This window comes from Pongo pygmaeus, chromosome 11, assembly GCF_028885625.2.
Source record: "Pongo pygmaeus isolate AG05252 chromosome 11, NHGRI_mPonPyg2-v2.0_pri, whole genome shotgun sequence".
Classification (NCBI taxonomy): Eukaryota; Metazoa; Chordata; class Mammalia; order Primates; family Hominidae; genus Pongo; species Pongo pygmaeus.
The window spans coordinates 91770246-91779901 of NC_072384.2; positions in this window are offsets into that span (position 1 = coordinate 91770246).

A 9656-nucleotide genomic window follows, 5' to 3' on the forward strand; every position below is an offset into this window, starting at 1 on the left:
TGTTTTTCTGCAACAAAAGCATGTTTATTAATTAAAATTTAACATTTTGAAAAATTTCCATAAGGCTCCAAATTAAAATGACCCTCCCCTCCGGTGGAACTACCGTTGAAAGTGTTATTGTTATTGTCATGGACTTGACATAAATATATTACAAATTTTGGTAACCATTAAACATAAACATTATAATTTTATTTGAAATGCATTTTAAAAGGAGATGTATGGGACTTTAGTTTCTTTTAATGTATAGCACTTAATGGAAAAATGGCACAGGGTTTAGCATCAATAATACTCAATTTTTCACTTTATAGATGGAAACGCTGACAAACCTTGTTCACATAAACAAAGAGACTGGCATTGGAAAGAATATTGTTATGACAATGTCACTGAATTTTTTGAACAACTTTTGAATTATATGCAAAAAATTACTCAGTGATTTTTCCTTAAAAACATTTAAAAATAAATCCTCAGTGAGAAACAAGTTTTTCCTTCAATTTTGTTGGAAGCAAAAAAACCACCTGAATGATTTGCTAAGAAATTTCTTATCCATATATTGAATGAACCATTATCTTTCTCAACACCAGCACCAAATAGATCCATTATTAGATATCACCCTAATGCTACCACAGGAATGTATCATTGTAATATCTGTGAAGGGTGAGAAATACCTCTTTTTAAAAAAGTGGCTGGAGAAATATCACAAAAGGAGAAGTGAGAACCTGACACTGGGTCAACATGTTGACTGTACTTGGTCTTGGCCAGATGAATTTTTTTTCCTTTTTTTATTTTTTATTTTTATTTTAGGAAAGGGAACAAATAAAAAACTGAGATCTTGGAAAGTCTTTTCTCGTTCCTAGTTTATGTATACTTAATATATTAGTCTTCTCATGAGTACATTTACATGTTAGGTGAAGATAGTTAGGGAAATGTGGTTAATTTAAATACGTTAACTCTTGAAGGTAATAACTTGTGGATGGAGTGTTTTCCCACCAGAATCTCTCAGATCCTACGTCATGGACACATAGACAACTGCAAATTTCACCTATATTTTTAAAAACTTGCCTGATTGGTATTTGAAAAAGGTTTCATGAATTAATTAAAGTAAATTTATAAATCAAAGATATAAACTATGGGTGCTACTTAATAGAAATGTAGTGCAAATTACACATGTAATTTAAAATGTTCTAGTAGCCACACTGAAAAGGTAAAAAGATAAAAGGTGAAATAAATTTTAATGATATAGTTTATTTAACTCAATAAATCACAATATTGTCATTTCAACATGTTATCAATATAGAAATAATTAATGATGTCTTTTATAGTCTTATTTTTGTATTATGCCTTTGAAACCCAGTATGTATTTTATACTTATAGCAAGTCTCAATTCATATTAGTTAGATTTCAAGTACTCAGTAGCCATCTGTGCCTAGTGGCTACTGTGTTGGGCAGCATAGCTATGGATGATTGGAAATTTAACTTTGTGCATTCTCTAATAATGTGTGGTAGAAGTAAAACTAATTCTTCGTCAGTAGAGTGAGACACACGATCATTAATTTGCATTTGACTAAATGACATTCTTTAGCCCATCTCATACTCACACTCTGTATGAAATCTGACACTTTACTGAAGTTCTAACTAGCTACTGATTTTTGCAATGTTCATCACTTTTTGGTAAATGTGTCATGGTATAGTATTTATCATACTCTTAAATTACATTTGAAGTAGAATAATCAAGTCTATTTTTCATTAACACTGATTTTCTCCGTACTTTATTAGTTCTATTAGCTCCCTATAATCTGCAAAACTCAGTAATTTTTTAGATGTTCCTCAAGCAACAGGCTCAGATAGAGTTAAGATCTGCTTCTAGTTCCCATTACCATGATAATTTTGGCTCCCTTGCTCCTATTTCTCTTTCTACTCTTGCTGCTCTTCTTTTTGTTTCATGGCCAGTCCTCACTGCTGCTCTCCTCTTCTCCCTTTATGGCCATCGAAAGCCCAATTTTAACTTAGGCAATAATGTGCCCAGTTCCACTGGGATGAATAATGATTGGTCCAAGCCAGTTATTATGATATGTTTCTACTTTGTCAGAGATTGGGACAGAGGCTTTCAAAACTTAGTGTGCATCAGAATCACCTGGAGAACTTGTTGCAATCCAGAATTCTAGGCCCTAACTCTGGAGTCTCTAATTCAGTATGTTTGGGTCAGATCTGATAATTTACATTTTAATCAAATTTCCAGGTGAGGATGATGCTGGTCTGGGAACTGCACTTTAACAACCATTGGTGTAGGGTATAGACATGTGATTCATTTTGGTCAATGAGTTGTGAGAGATACTTGGCAAAGTTTGTCCTTCCTGATAAGAAGGCAACTAGGTAATAAAGACATTATTTCCTTCTCTTTCTCTCCTTGCTTCCTGCTTTAGATGTTGCCATGCAAGGGCAAGGTTATTAGAGCTGCTGCAGCCATCTTGTGACAATAAAAGAGAACCAAGAGGATTTCAGAGATACCATCCCACATCCTGACATTATGTAGCTCCTGAAGCATCTATCTCCATGGATCTTGCTATGTGAGGTAATTTGAAAAATCTTTTTTTTTAATTATTATACTTTAGTTCTGGGGTACATGTGCAGAACGTGAGGTTTGTTACATAGGTATACACGTGCCATGGTGGTTTGCTGCACCCATCAACCGTCATTTACATTAGGTATTTCTCCTAATGCTATCCCTCCCCTAGCTCCTCACTCCCTGACAGGCCCTCATGTGTGATGTTCCCCTCCCTGTGTCCACGGGTTCTCATGGTTCAACTCCCACTTATGAGTGAGAACATAGTGTGTTTGGTTTTCTGTTCTTGTGTTAGTTTGCTGAGAATGATGGTTTCCAGCTTTATCCATGTCCCTGCAAAGGGCATGAACTTGTCCTTTTTTATGCATAGTATTCCATGGTGTATATGTGCCACATTTTCTTTATCCAGTCTTTCATTGGTGGGCATTTGGGTTGGTTCCAAGTGTTTGCTATTGTGAATAGTGCCGCAGTAAACATACATGTGCATGTGTCTTTATAGTAGAATGATTTGTAATCCTTTGGGTAGCCACCATATCTTACTATTTTCTGTTGTTTGCAGCCAAAGTGTTCACTACAGATACAGTGACCAACTGTCTGAAACCACCATGCCACCCTCTTGCATGATTGAAATGGTGACATAGACTTAATGTCTTCACAGAATTGTGGTACTCACATCATAATGCCTTTCCTTAAAATAATGTGAAGTATTTTTCTGATATACATGCCATATCTGTGTATGGTATACCAAGGCTAAGAAGTTACAGAAATCTGTGTAAACAGAATGCTTCTGTGGTAGGCTGAATCTCAGCAAGCTGACATAGTGTACCTAGATTGCTGTTTCATGGGCTAGAGTTAAAATATGGAGGACATGCTAATCATGTGTGCTGATGACACATAACTGGAAAGACTAGAGAATGTGTGAGGTATCCAGGATTCTCTAGTGGGAAGGAAATATTGCTTATTCCAGGTACTTCAGAGAAAAGAACTGGTACTAATGGGCAGAATTTATAAAGAGACACATTTTTGCTTTCTATAAGGAGACACATTTTCCAGCAACTAGAGCATGTGCATAAGCTTTCACCATGAAATGGTGAGCTCTGCATTACTTTACTGTTCATCGGGAAATTGAGAGCACACTTGCAGCTCTTCTGGTTTTATCTTTCAGCAAAAAGCATCACAACAAACTAAAAATTTCCCATAACATATATTAGGTTTAACCACATGAAAATGCTGCTACTCAATCATTTTTGACTTACAAAAATGGCAATTTCATGTGATTCAATCTAATGGAAATAGAATAATACCCTGGAGTAGAATATGAAATCTATTTTAGATCACTGATTGGAAGGGCAACACTTAAGCTGTTGCCATCCATCTTTATGTAGGCAGTGTGGGTTGTATAAACCACAAAGTTGTATTTTGTTCCTGGAAACTGCTAAGAAGACTTGATAAGAGAAGAGCTGCTATTCTAGGAATGAGCTTTTCTTCAAACTCGATCAGTTTATTTTTTTTTCTTTTTGGGGTTGGGGGAGGTGGCACCTCCTTCAAAAGTAAGGATATATCTCCAGAATATCTTAGTTTTTTTTTGTTTTTGTTTCTGTGTTGTTGTTTTTTGTTTGTTTGTTTTCCAGGAAGCCGCTGTTTATTTTGAATCTGTGTTACTTCATTGGGAAATTAGCTTCCTACTTTTACAATCAGGGAAGTGGCTGCACTTTCTTCTATTGGCTCTATTTACTCTTTCAAGTATCTTGGGAATCTTCTAAATTTTAGCATTTTGGGATATTTTTCTGTTTTATCCATGATGTTTATAGTTTTCTACACTATTAATATGTATATTCTTGACCTCTAGCTTTCTGGAATTTGAAAGTCCCAATCTTTTTAATTTGGTCTCTACTGTTGTCCTGATATTTTTAGTTGTCTTTCATGAGCATTTTAAGTTCTAGTTATATAGACACCACTCTATTCTCTTTACTTTCACTCTGTAGTGGCTACCCTTGCTCCTTCAGATCTAAAGAGCATCCTTGACTGCTCCTACACTAGGTTAGGCACACTTGCAATGAACTCCCAGAGCAAAATATAATTCCTAGATCATAATGCTTTCCTACTATCTGTTTTTTTTAATTTTACAAATACTTGATAGCACTTTTTTTATGTGCTGGACACTGCTTTAAGGGCATTACAGAATTAAGTTACTTGACCTTCACAACAAATATTTGAGGTAGAACCATTACTGTCTTGATGTTATCAATGAGGCTAATGAGGTACAGTGAGGTTAATCAATTTTCCTAAGGTTTCAGCTAATCAATGAGGGGGCAGGATGTGAACCAGGGTATCTGGCCCCTGATGTCCTCTTTCCCAGCCTGTTCGCCACCACATCCAGCTGGCTCTTACTTTATGCTGATTGCCTGTTTAATGGTAATGTCATAGGCCCCCTTTCTGTCTAGCCATCATGTCTGTCTCAACAACTGTATGCCTCCATGAGATGGAGGCTTTGTTCCTTGTTGAATTCTAGTACCTTCTAAGACAATGTTTAACACATAGTTGGTGGTCAAAAACCATTTTTTTGAATAAATGAACACACATATGTTTCTGTAACCAGTCAGGGATGGTAATATTTCTAAGAAGAATGAAATAACTGCAATATCTTTTAAGTGCAAGTCAAATGTGAACCAGCTCTACTGGAGGAAAAGGGAACTTACCTTGACAAGCAGTATTTTGAAAATTTCAAATGTCTGAAAAAGATTAAAGCTAAAGGGGATTTCGTGGTTGGTATCAGACAGTTCAGTATGAAGCAAAGCTGTTGCTATTCAAACTCTCACCACTTCCAGCCACAGGAAAAAGCAGACAGTTGTGAAAGCTTGCAGGCTAGAAGGAAATTCTAATTTTTTGGAATGCCCTGAAGAAGGAGGTAGAGTTGTAGACTCTGACTACTTTACTATAAGACTGATAACCCTGAAAAAATATAAAAAACACATAAAAGAGGGCATGAGCCTGATTAGAGGACCAAGTTGGAGCTGTGTTATCACAGGTCCTCAAGAAATCAGCAGGGCCAGAAATGAGGCAGGCTGCAGGCAATTACAGATTGTCATTAAAGTTAAAAACATGACCCACAGCACTGTTGCTGTATTGCTTTAGGCTACTAAAGCTCCATGCTGTCAGTTATGACACAAAGCACGGGAAAGGACAGTCAAAATTCTATGCTATTTCTGCATTTTTTAACAAAAGTAAAAATTTGTACAATTCTCTACAATTAAAAGAAGTAAGCATAGACTGATTTTTAGAGAAAGACAGGAAACAGAGAAGAGGTATTATATCTACTTGAAAAATCACATTCAAAGGCTACTTCCTCATTGTTTGGGTTTGGGTAGTAATATAATCAGCAACAAGGATGATTTTGTCCAACTGGTTCTTCTTTGACAGTTTTCTAAGTCAAGAATTCCAGAAAATAGACGATGTCGGTATTGTGTCTGATGAATTAAAAAAATGAGTGAGCATTATAACCAAGTAAATAACACTTCAAGTAGGTGTTTAAAGTAATGTGTGGAAAAAAATCACAACAATAGAAAGGCTTAGATGAAAGAAGACTGAATTCTGAATGAGGGCAGAAGGATTAAGTGAATGTCAAGAAGAACATCCCAGTATGGATCCATTCCTTGTACAACAATTGAACCCCTTACTTCACAATGTGGTAGAGCATAATTTAACTTAAGAGGGGTAAACGTGCTAAATGGAAATGATTTGATAAAGAAGGAAGGATTTTTAATGCCAAGGACAAAGCAATTTGTAATTTGATTTTTAATCTGCGGACAGTAGGTAGTATCAAGTCATCAAACAGTGCAAAGAATAGGCCACTAATTGAAACAGAACGTGGAGACATTAATGAAATTGATTAGAAGTGACAAAGCAGCTGGATTTGTCAGCATTTCAGCAGATGGAATAGCTCTGATTGATGAAATGACAAGGCTCCGAAATAAAACTGAAAATTAAATGTACAGCCAGATAGTCCTGGCACCAAAAATGTACAATTGCATAAAATTTCAGGAACAAACTATAAAGAGATCTTGAGAAATGCTCCCAAATGGTTTATGGAATACAATTACTTATCACTTGGCTCAAATCTGCAACTTCAGATGACTGGTAGAAGTTTGAGAGTTGGTGTAGCAAAATACTTGATGCCATTGCTTGGGTTAGATGGCAATATCACATGTAACAGGACTGCTTTAGAATGACTGTCACTTCATTCTAATTTTGCAACCACTACTCCATAGTCTTTGTTATATTACACGAATGCCACGTTTTCCAAACTGTGTTCCTTAAAGCACTAGGGACCCCATGAGATGCTAAAAGACTCATGGAAAGATTTTTTGGTCAAATAAGTATGTTGTAAGTATTATTCACTCTTAGAGAGTCTCAACACACATTAGCATAGCAAAGGCAAAGTCTGTGGTAAAGTGGGAATTTCCTAAGCTCCCATGCCTACTTAAATGAATTTTTAAGAAGTATCTATAGTATTTTGGAAGGACTATTGCTCTTTGGAGTGAAGTTTGGAAAATATTACCTTGGTAGCTCAAAAGCACTTACTGGCCAAGCACTTTACTTACTGCATTCTGGAAGAATGACTTCAGCCCTGAAAAGAATCCACCTTTCCATGAAACAGTTTGCATTACAGCTGAGACTTCAAATACGTTTGAATGTATTTGGAAAGATGTTGCCTTGCTCTTTCTGCTTATGTTTGTGCAGATCACAGACTCATTTTCTGTCGATGATCATAGACAGGCTGCAGTTCTGTTATGCTGAGAGTATTTGTCTAGTGCCTAGTTTCTATTTCAGGTGGAAATTCTGGGTAAGGAAAATGACTCTAGTCACAAGCGCAAGTTGTGTGGTACACAGGAGCATCTCTTTAAGTTCTCTTTTAAAAAAACGAGACATCTGATTACATCGAATGTTATTTCCTTCTTCTCTTTACACTATTATTTTTAAAGTTAAAGTACTGGTCTGAAAGGAAGCTGGGAATATTTCCCTATATTCATAGAATAAAGCCAATTTTGAATTACTTTAATTTAGAAAGTAACAACTTATGTGCCACAGGACATTTTTGGAGGGTGGGTCTTGAGGGATGAAATTAAGCAATGATTGTTTCAGACATATTTTTAAACGTTGGGAATTCAGTGAGCACTGAAACAGTTCTCAAGAGAACCATTTCAGAATTTAAAGGAATGTTCTACAACTCAGTTAAAACCACTGCATTTTCTGTCTCCTTAACTCTCTGTGATCCATTTACACGAGGCAACCCTGAAAGTCATGTTTTTGTGAAATATTTAGCTAAGGGTACATCTTTTACAACTCTTTATTTGGGCATTTTAACAATGACTGTTTACAGACCTGTGACAGTCTCATAGAAGACCGCACTGTTTGGATTCCTAGGATCTCTGTATTCTGTCTGCATCAGCCTGATTGCAGCATATCTTCTCCTATTTCATCGCAAACTCATTCACTGTCCTAGTTTTAGACATTTTATCTATAAGCAAACACTCTGTTATTGAAGTGATTACTTCTGCTGTCCTGATTTTTCCCAAGGCTTTAATCTCAACAATTAAAGTTGAGATTGAGAGTAAAGCAATCAGAAGTATACTTTTAAGAAAGAATATCTCATGAATGGGATTTAGTTAATGAAATATTTTCTTTGGTTTCAATTTTCTTATAAAAGAGAGTTTTTCCTGTAATTCTTATAATTGGGGTAAATCTTATCTTTCCGATATGACTGGATATAGTTTATAGAATGTCAGCAGTATCTTTCATTGGTGGTTTTATTTATTGATGAAGTTTTACTGGCAGAACCAGGAAGAATGCTTCACCTTGGGCTTGTTGGGACTAATTCATGGATAGCCATTTGGAGGGAATAAGAACACTGAAATTTTGGATACTTATACTACTTAAATTTGTGCTCATTTCAACTCTGTCTTCTGGGCAGGAGTGAGACAAGCACAGTTTGATCAAGTTGTTCATTTGTTTCATATTCCTTTTTTGTATAAGAGAGCAAGAAGGAAAGTGGGAGGGAGACGAAAGGCAGACATTTGAACACTAATTTACATGCATTTCCAAGATCTTTAAATTTCTAAAGTTGAGCTATGGTTTACGTATAAATCAAAGTTCAAGACATTGCTTGGCTTTAAGAAGTACAGATTGCCATTGGCTAAAATGGCAAGAAAAGCAGACCCAATTTAGGATGGAATCTGGGTTATACTCCGGTGGGCAAGTCTTCACCAGACTCTCCCCTGAGGCTTGGGGAGCAGAATTGTAGCACACTATTGGTTACTGCCTCCAGAGACTGTGAGATCCTCATTGAGACTCCAGTAACTGTAGCATGTCATTGGTTACTGCCGCCAGGAAATGTCAGATGTCCATCGTAGTGATCCTGTTGGGGACTGACCCTTTGGGGATGGTCAGTTGTTTTCATTTGCCTTGGGAAATTACACACTCTGGATGGCTTAATAAAAAAAAACCCCAAATATAAAGATCACAATAGAATATATGTCTCTACAAATACAGTTTTCCAAAACCCAGAACTGAATGACTTTAGAGTTGTAGGGCATGTCAGGACAGAGTCAGTGTCTGGTGTCCTGAGACTGCCTAAGTAGGGACATTTCTCTTGGTATGTGACAAGCTGTCACTAGAAAGTGAACCGTTCCCCTTTATTGGTTTCTAAGAGTTTGGTCCTTTAGAGAGTTTCCTTATCTAATTGAGCTTTTGGTGACATATTTTATTCTCTCAACAACTTTCACAGGATGAAATATTATCTTAACTAGGTCAGCCAGACCTTCCATGAACTAACTCTTTCTTGCTGGATACTTTTATCTTAGGGAATGACTGGAATCCTGAAACCTGATTCTGCTCTGCTGTGGAAAGAATGAGCACCTCATCTATACCATCATCACATCCTGGGCAGCGGGTTGCTAAAAACCATAGTTGTGTGCCATGTAAAAACTTGAGGCATGGTGAAGTAGAACTAGCAGTTTTGGAGTATTTTGGAAAGACTGGTTCACTTGATTTCTGTACAAGTCTTCCTCACTTTCTTTAACCATAGGAACTGCATATT